This window comes from Haemorhous mexicanus, chromosome 4 (assembly GCF_027477595.1).
Source record: "Haemorhous mexicanus isolate bHaeMex1 chromosome 4, bHaeMex1.pri, whole genome shotgun sequence".
In the NCBI taxonomy this organism is placed as follows: Eukaryota; Metazoa; Chordata; class Aves; order Passeriformes; family Fringillidae; genus Haemorhous; species Haemorhous mexicanus.
In genome coordinates, this window is record NC_082344.1 from 32,659,745 (window position 1) to 32,668,091 (window position 8,347).

Genomic DNA, 8,347 nt, shown 5'->3' on the forward strand with positions numbered 1-8,347 from the left:
CCTTTAAAAATATCTGTCCCTGTTCAGTTAAACACCCATGCTCCCTGTTTGTTGCCCACTGAGGAGCATTCACCCATCTTCCTTCCCCAGCACTGGTCTTCTCTATGTGGACCAAACTCTGTGCAAAGCTTTGAGTCAAATTTGTCTGTTGCTACTCAGGTCATCCCACCCCTGGCTGCTTTTGAGCTGAATCCTGCTTTTGAGCACATGTTACATCTAAGTCAACCCAGCTGTTGTCCAGGTGCTCGATGAACTGAAACGCCTTAAGCAAAATGAAAAACAACTTGTTCCTTAGGAAGACATGCCAAATTTTACTTAACACTTTCATGTAGCACCAAGATTTATTGCTGGAAATCACCAGCCCACCACATCCATCTTCTTTGTCTCGTTTTACATGTCAGGATCTTGAATCTTATCAGGAGGGCATTTTGAGACAAAAATCTCAAGAGAGAGGTGGCAGAGCATATGAGTGGAGTCTTTCTGTAAAAGAAGAGCAAGGCTTCGTGTTCAGGGGAAACATCATTTTTGTCTGACAGTTGATTTTGGTATGAATCACAGCATGCCATTTTTCCCCCTAAATTTTTGATTTTTCTATTTAACTGTCCCGTGTCTGGCAGTGACTGCCAAGGTTTTCAATCATGTGCTAACCCAGTTTTGGATTTGGTGAAACTCTTGTGAAGCAGGAACATTTCAGATTTCTTAGTAAATACACATTTTTCAATGAAGCTGAGTAGCTCTCTACACATACCTGAGCTGTCATCAGGACACACAAACACACCCATGCACACTGATAATGCACAGGTACTCACACAGTAATTAGAGAGAGCTATTTTCAGATGCACAGAGGTTTATTATGAACAGTGAAAAATAAAATAAACAACTATTAGGAGCAACCCAGTAGAGCTCTATTAACTCTGCAGGAAATATTTCTCCATTCTGACAGAATGATGGGCTTATACTAAAGCTCAAGCCAGTCTGCTAATGCAATCATTTTGTTTCCACAACTCACTTCCATGATAATTTTAGGGCCAAAGTTTTGCTTCCTAGGTTTCATATTCTGGTGCATTCAACCCCCTCCTTTGGGGTAGATGGGGGCAGTTCTCAGGTTTGTAAAATTACAGAGGGTTTAGGTGGGAAGGGAGGTCTGGGCACCTCTCTGCCCCTTCTCTCCCTCACACCCTCACAGCTGGGCCAGGTCTGATGGGGGATGGTCCCCAAGGATGGAGATGCCACCATGCCTCCAGGCCCCCACCCAGGACTGTCCTGCTCTCCTGCAGCAGATTTATTTCCTCCTACCTTGTCAGTGTTTGCCTTACTTCATGTTTTTGCCCTGATCTCAGCTGGCCTCTCAAGCATGTGCTGTTCCCTTTTCTTCTAGATCTAGCAGCTCTGGCAGGGCTTCCTTTCACCTCCTTTCTCTCAACTTTGGGGAGAGGAGCTATGAAGCTGTTGTAGCACATGGTGGATTGTAGTCCACATCTAATGGAAAAGCAGAAGCAAGGAATGGCAGAGAAATCCATGGTCAGTGGAGTGAAGATCTGATCCCAGGATGTGTTTAATCTTCCAATTCTATCTGGGCAAGCTAAATTTTCCCATTTGGACACCTCTGCATAGAGCCTGATTTTTCTAAAATGTGAATCATCTAGGTACGCTTGTTAAAAATGAGGTCATTTAATTGAAATGCTAAATATGGCCTAGGATTTGATTTCTATTTTTACCACATCTCTGTTTGGGACAAATAACATTTTTCCTTCCTTTGATGGTGAGCAAAATTCAGGACATATTGTGGAATTTTTCTATCCCTCACCAGACACCAGTGTGAAGTCTAGCACTGAGAGAAAATTCACCACTCTGGTTTTTTGTAAGCTCTCCATTTCTGTGCTGTTTTTTCAATACTTCAAGCCCAGGTTTCACTTTTGACTGTAAAAGAAACCAAAATGTATTTAAAAAAAAAAAAAAGTAAAGAAAAGAAAAAGAGTTGTGTACACTCAGACCTTCCTGCTTGACTAGACAGACCATATCTGGCAAATGGTGACCGAGGAGTCTGTGAAACCTGTGTTGGGAAAGGAAGCTGTGTGACTGCATTTATATGACTCTTTTCTTGCTCACTCCCTGAAAAGACAACATCTTCTTGACACAGAAGAGCTGCCTTGGTGTGAAAAGCAGGGATGGCTTGTGTTGTACAGGTGGGCTCTGCACCCAGGGTGGGGGGACAGTAGCTCAGCCTGTGCCAGACACACGTTCTGTCTTCTGACTCCCAAGAAAGAGCAAACAAAACATCAGTAAAAGCTACAGACATCTAACCTAGTGCCCTAGATGTATGGGGAGAGAGGGGTATCATCAAATTCAACATTTCCAACCCAGACCCTCAGCATTTTACTGGGAGCTTTCATACCTGGCTAGATCACTGACAGGACCAGGACTTGTACCTTAGCAGCTACCAAGCAGGAATGAACAAAATTACCCTCCAGGAGGAGATGTCAGCAGGCTCTTGATGTCCTCAGCTGTGGACAAATTTTTGGATTCAACAACAGGAGTGTCCTAAACTCAGGCCAAATGCAGACAGCTCACCTGGACAATGGTATTGCAGGAATCACAGGCCAAGTGTTGAAGAGGGTTTTGTATAAGACTTAGGGTCTGGAGCATGCGCAACGTGCTTCCACAGCTGAATATTCTGAAATCAAACCAAGTTCTGGAACTCAGATAAAACCTGAGCATCTCATCTACTTGCTGGATGGACAGTGGAGGGACATGAGAGGCCATGGACTTCTCTCCTGCCTAGGATTACAGAGTTACCCCCTCTCATCCCGGCCAGCTTTCTCTGCCCCTCTCAAGAAGGATCTCTGAGATAAAGGTGATTAAGACCAGATGCTAAGTAAAAAACCATGCTGGAATAGCTAGAAAGAGCAAAAGACCAAAGTGTTGGAGATTTCTTCTGAGGCTCTAGAAGGGTGCATGGACACCCAAGCTCCTTGTGACAAACCTGATCTCCTGCGCAGGAGTGATGATGAGCCCTCTTTCTTGGAAAGCAGAGACACTGAAACCATGGATCATGAGGCATTTCTTCCAATTCTCTTCTGCTCCATGCATGGTTCCCCCCATCAGTGTACCCTGTGTATAACTCCTGCTGCTGTGATCACAGGCATCTGCAAATGTGCAGATGCAGATGAACAGCAAATCCAGCCCTGCTGCAGGTAACAGGAATTTCCACCCCAGCAACAGCAGCTTTATTAATTCACCAAATCACATTGGCTCAGGATTAATTACGCAAGCTATGATAGCACACATGGACTCCACCAGCTTGTTAATGATTCATGTGCCTTTTAGCCTCCGGGAAGAAAAAATCAACATGAGGTAGGGGAGGTACCTTCAAATCAGAGGGGCAGTTCAGCCAAAATGACATAGCCTTCTGCCTCCTCCCGTTAGCACTAGGTCTTGCTCCTGGGGATTTCCAGAGAGCTCACAGATATGCTCCAAGAAAACAAGAAAATTTTTTTCTGTGCAATTTTATTTGTAGTTTTATGACATTGCTTCTTTTTTCCTTTATGGGCAGGAAGTCCTGTGTAGGTAAGTGGTATTCCCAGGCCAATACCTCACGGCCACACAACTAGCACGAGAGCAGCACTACTCAGCCCATCCATCCCCTCTCTACCAAGGGCTGGAAAACAAATGCCTGGCAAGAAGTAGAAGCATGGGGCTAGCATGTTTTTGTGCTATCCCAGGGTACCGTCCTGGCCTCCAGGTGTGTGCAACTGAGGGAGTTCCTGAAGCAGAAGCTCTGTCTTTGCAATTAATAGCCCTTGACGGATTTTTCTGTCATGAATTTGTCTAATTGCTCTTTGAACTTGTGTGAGCTTTTAGCATGCACAACATCCTGTGGTTCAGTGTGTCCACGCTCTAGCTATGCACTGTGCAAAGATGTCCCTTCTTTGGGACCTGCCAGCTGGTGTCATTTGTTTCTCCCGACCCCTGCACCATCCAGCTCGTCAGCATGTGAGCCAAGGAGCACAGGCCCAGGTCTGCTCCTCCCTGTGGCACTCCTCCTACTCTCCTTCAAGAGATTAGACACAAGCACACTCACAAGAAACCCTGCTGCATCCAAGATAAATTATTATATGGCAGGGAAAGTCAATTTAAGACAATTGATCTATTTTGGAGCTGGACACCATTGTGGATGTGATTCAGTCAAGTGCTAAGACTGTGCATAGATCTGAGTCTAAAATTTTTCCTTTTGTGGTCTTACTGCCTAAGTCAGCTTTTGCAGCAGCAATCAGTTTGTGGAATGAGCTTGTCAAGGACAGGATCACCAGAATATTTATAGGTACTAGAAGAGGCAGTCTTTGAGCCATGAAGGAAATTGAATTCTGATGGAACATTTTATTAGGAACAATCCCTTCTGAAGGAAGCCCTGCTCCTGGGCCATGTGTCTGGGAGCACACAGAGACTCCCACAGGTCACTGCACTTGCAGACTCCATAACCATGGCTATAACATGAGTCAGAGCTGTCACAGCCGTGGCTTGCTGACTGAAAAGATACATGGTAGGTGATTTGAAATCATTGATAAAGATAATGATTATGATTATGGATTAATCCTCTTTTTGCAGACTAAACCTCACGCATTATAGGTGCCATCAGCTACAAGCAAGCCCTGGACACTGCCTGCAATGCACTGTGTGCCAATTGCACAGCTGAGCTGCTGCAATACCCTGCCCTGTTCCCATCAGGAGTAGGATCAGGCAAAGGGAAAGACCTGCCTAAGAAGGAGGTTTCTCAAAAAGCCTAAATATCCATTCTCTTTGAAAAGGTAGTTTTTTAATGCTGTTAAAAGGATCAGCCTGGCATTCATAGGTAGCCTTTATTAAATACACTGATGTCCTCCGTGTCCCTGGCTTACTCTCCACACAGTTCCTCTGCCCTTTCATTATCTTATAAACTGTGGCATGGTTTAAAAAAAAAAAAGTTGTAAATCCTAGTCCATTTGCACAATTCAGAAGCCTTTACCATATCACTGAAGATGATTCATTGACCACATAAGCTTTTTGGGGCTTTGTGTGGACACCTTCATGGGTCAGGCCCTGTTTACCTGCACTATTTATTTCTCTCGGTTGCAGAGGAAAGAGTGGCTCCATGCTGCTGAATGTGTCTGTAGTATCTCCCATGATTAATGCCCTGAAATGGCAAGAAACTTCTGTGAGGGTTTCTAACTGGTTGCATTATGTATGTATCAGCTGCCCTGCATTTTCACAGAGCCACAGAAATGGGTCAGACTGGAAGGGACCACAGTGGGTCATCAGGTCCCACCTCCCTGCTCAAGCAGGGCCATCCCAGAGCACATGGCACAGGATTGTGTCCAGACTGTTCTTCAATATCTCCAGTGAGGGAGACTCCACAACTTCTCTGAACATCTTGTTCCACTGTATGGTGACCTGCACAATAACTATTTAAACATGTATTTTTTTTATTTAACAATGGCATTAGCTGTGGTAACAGTGGTGGGTTTTTTCCTATTTTAAATGCCCAAACAGTTGTTCATTTTCTCCACAGGCATGGCCGATTTTAGCTGTCTGTTAAATCTGACGGGCACAAGGCCCTTTACCAGAGCCTGAGAGAGCTGTGCAAAATGCAGCTCCATTTCGTGGCCTTGAGTTTTAGGGATTTTAGGTTCTCTTTTTTATGACTCTGTTGTTTTTCCAATAGGTTTGTGAGTGCTGTGCTGACTAAACAGTGTCACAGATGGGATGAGCTATAGCAGGGAGAACAAGTGATGTTCAGTTTGGGAATTTCTTATTCTTGTACCCTGGCCAGGCTCTTGTGCCCACTTTGCACCTCAAGGAGAATCCTGCCCCCCTGAGCTTCTGGCTAAGTCCCACTGAACTTTAAAACCAGTGCTTAGAATTTTTTTCTTGCTAAGTGCAGGGCAAAAGAATCCTCATGTGAGAACAACCCTCAGCCTCTGTGCAACTCTGAAGTTGGAACAGGAGCCCTTACTGGACAGCTGGAGAAAGTCTGGTAAAGAGTCAGGGTATGACTTACCTGAAAACACCCAGCAAGCCATACTGCTGCCCTCAAACAAGCCAAGACTTCTAATTTCAGCCAACTCTGGATATTTATGTTGTTATCTAACCCAAAGTGACACAGAGCAGCAGTAGAGATACCCCAGCTGTAGCCAGAGAAGCCAGCTTAATTGCATTAGTAATAAGCTTTCAAAGAAGGCTTGCGTGGAAAGCAAAGTGTTGGTTAAGTGAATTAATTTTCTTCTGGTCTGAAGGATGCTACATTAGCCACCTCTTCCTGTCTCATCTTCCCTGGCAGGTCAATGTGGCTTGTAACTTGAGTAACACCTCCACCCAGGTCCCATCCAGTCTGCAGCCTCTTTCACTGAGGAGTGGTAACTAGGATTTGCTAAAGACAAACCCTCAGCTAAGCTATTTTAACATCAGAAACCCTCTGTCCCAGCCCAGGGCTCAACACCCTTAAGCTGGTGTGAAGGCCTGTGGGGAAGGTCAGCTTTCAGTAGCTCCTCAGACACTTAGTAAATCTAGACTTGATCTTGCCAAAGGTCTCACAAAAGATGGGTAGTAGCAAAGACCAATGTCTCAAAGCAGGACAGCTGAAGCCCTGTTGTGGCTGATGCAGAGGAGCAGATATCTGCATCAGATGATTCATCTGAGCAGTCTTAGGAGGATGAGTCACTGGCTGGCAGTTGCTGGGTCCCTTTCTCTTGCCTGTGAGATGACCTGTGAGGTGGCCTTCAGTGTCCCCCGTGCCCACTGATGGAGCTTTGCTGGTTTCCTGAGACACAGGCTGAGCTACCTGTGCTATGCTGCCCTGCAAGACAGCAGCAGCCTAGAGGTACCAGCCGTCAGTGATTTCTGGGCACTGCCTTGAGATCTCTTCCCGTGCTGTGTTTTCCATACTAGGGTACAGAGGGATAGCACCCCGCAGGGTTTGAAGGGAAGGAAGCATACAATCAGAGATGAATTGACTCCTATACCAACAGTTCACAGGACTGAGAGAGCTCTCTGTCTTGCAGGGCCTTTACCAGTGCCTGAACATCTCTAGACATGGCTAAGCATTTTATTTTCTTTAATTAAGTGAGCAGCAATTCTCCTGTGACTTTTTTCAGAGGTCTGAGTTAAGTACCTGCATATGTATAAAAAGAGTATCCTGCCTGAGTTTGATGACTGGCTGGGTGCAGGAGAGCATTGGCAGGAGCCCTGTCCCTTCACTCATTCATCTTTGTGTCAGTGCTGTGGCAGGGACTGACTCTGCCTGTGGATGGCCCAAGTTGAATCAGCTGATTTTATTTTCCTTCATCATCTTCTCTTTCTTTTCTTGTCTTTTGTCTTTCTTCTGAGGTTCAGAGCTGCTCTGTGAGGAGCCATGTGTCACTGTGTGGCTCCATGCTGCATCAGGAGCTGGCAGATGCAACCCTGGCTCATTTGGCCCATTATCTTGTTACAGGGTTCTCTTACAGTCATTACTTCATCCAGCCCTCAGAGCAGCTCTCCCATCATCCCAGTGAGACTATTCCAGTGACTGGCACAGCAGTGCTGTCTCTCACTTCAAGTGTTTTCCTTTGGGCAGGAACAGCCATGGCAGCAAGGACCCCCGAAATCTCTGTTTTGTCCCTGGGCACACATTTCTGTGCACATCTTACCTGGCACACAGGCACACCAGAGCGTGCTCTGCTGCAGGTAGACCTGCTGCTGGTGTGTTCAAGGAGTGCCTTGTGAAGGTATGCCTGCAGCCAGCAGCTCTGGTGGCTTAGACAACCTATGCTGGGAGGTCTTGGTGCTGCTGCTGGAGGCCAGGATGAGGCAAAATCACAGGAAAATTAAACCTTGATATCATCCAGAGAGGAAGGGAGATGGAGCACATGGAAAAAGAGGGCGTCCTAACACACCCCAGAGTGCAGCTCAAGACAGTGATAGCAAACAGGCTGAATACCATGGTGCCTGGAAAAGAGTGCTTATTTTGTATTTTGAATGACTCTTGAATAACATTACCAGTGCATCAGAGCAAAGGAAACTAAAAGCCACGTCCCAGAAATGGAGATATATTTGTACTGTCTCATGACACCAGTGCAGAGCAGAGAGGAGCAGCACTCTGTAAGCCCAGGTTCCCTCCAGCTTTCTTTTGGTTCATCTCCAGCCCCTGCTCTGGTGCCTTGAGGTGCTTTGTTTTGAAATACAACTTAGCTTGCAGTGTTTTTGTGCATTCAAAAAGCTCACCTGTCTCCCTGGGTCAGGACAGACCCTTGCATGGTGATGATCAATGTGTCAAGGTTGCGAAGGGATCTCGTGTTTCAAGACAAGACAGAGCAGGTTGTCCCTGCCCAGCTTC

At 45.9% G+C, this 8,347-nt stretch overlaps 1 long non-coding RNA gene across 1 annotated transcript; it reads right to left on the minus strand.

Moving 5' to 3' along the window:
- Positions 1-322: 322 nt before the first annotated feature.
- LOC132326913 (uncharacterized) lies at positions 323-3,220 on the minus strand. Its single transcript, XR_009486365.1, has 2 exons — positions 2,984-3,220; positions 323-480 (listed from the first exon to the last, which is right to left on the minus strand). It is a non-coding gene; the product is annotated as an uncharacterized LOC132326913 (long non-coding RNA).
- Between the last annotated feature and the right edge of the window lie 5,127 nt (positions 3,221-8,347).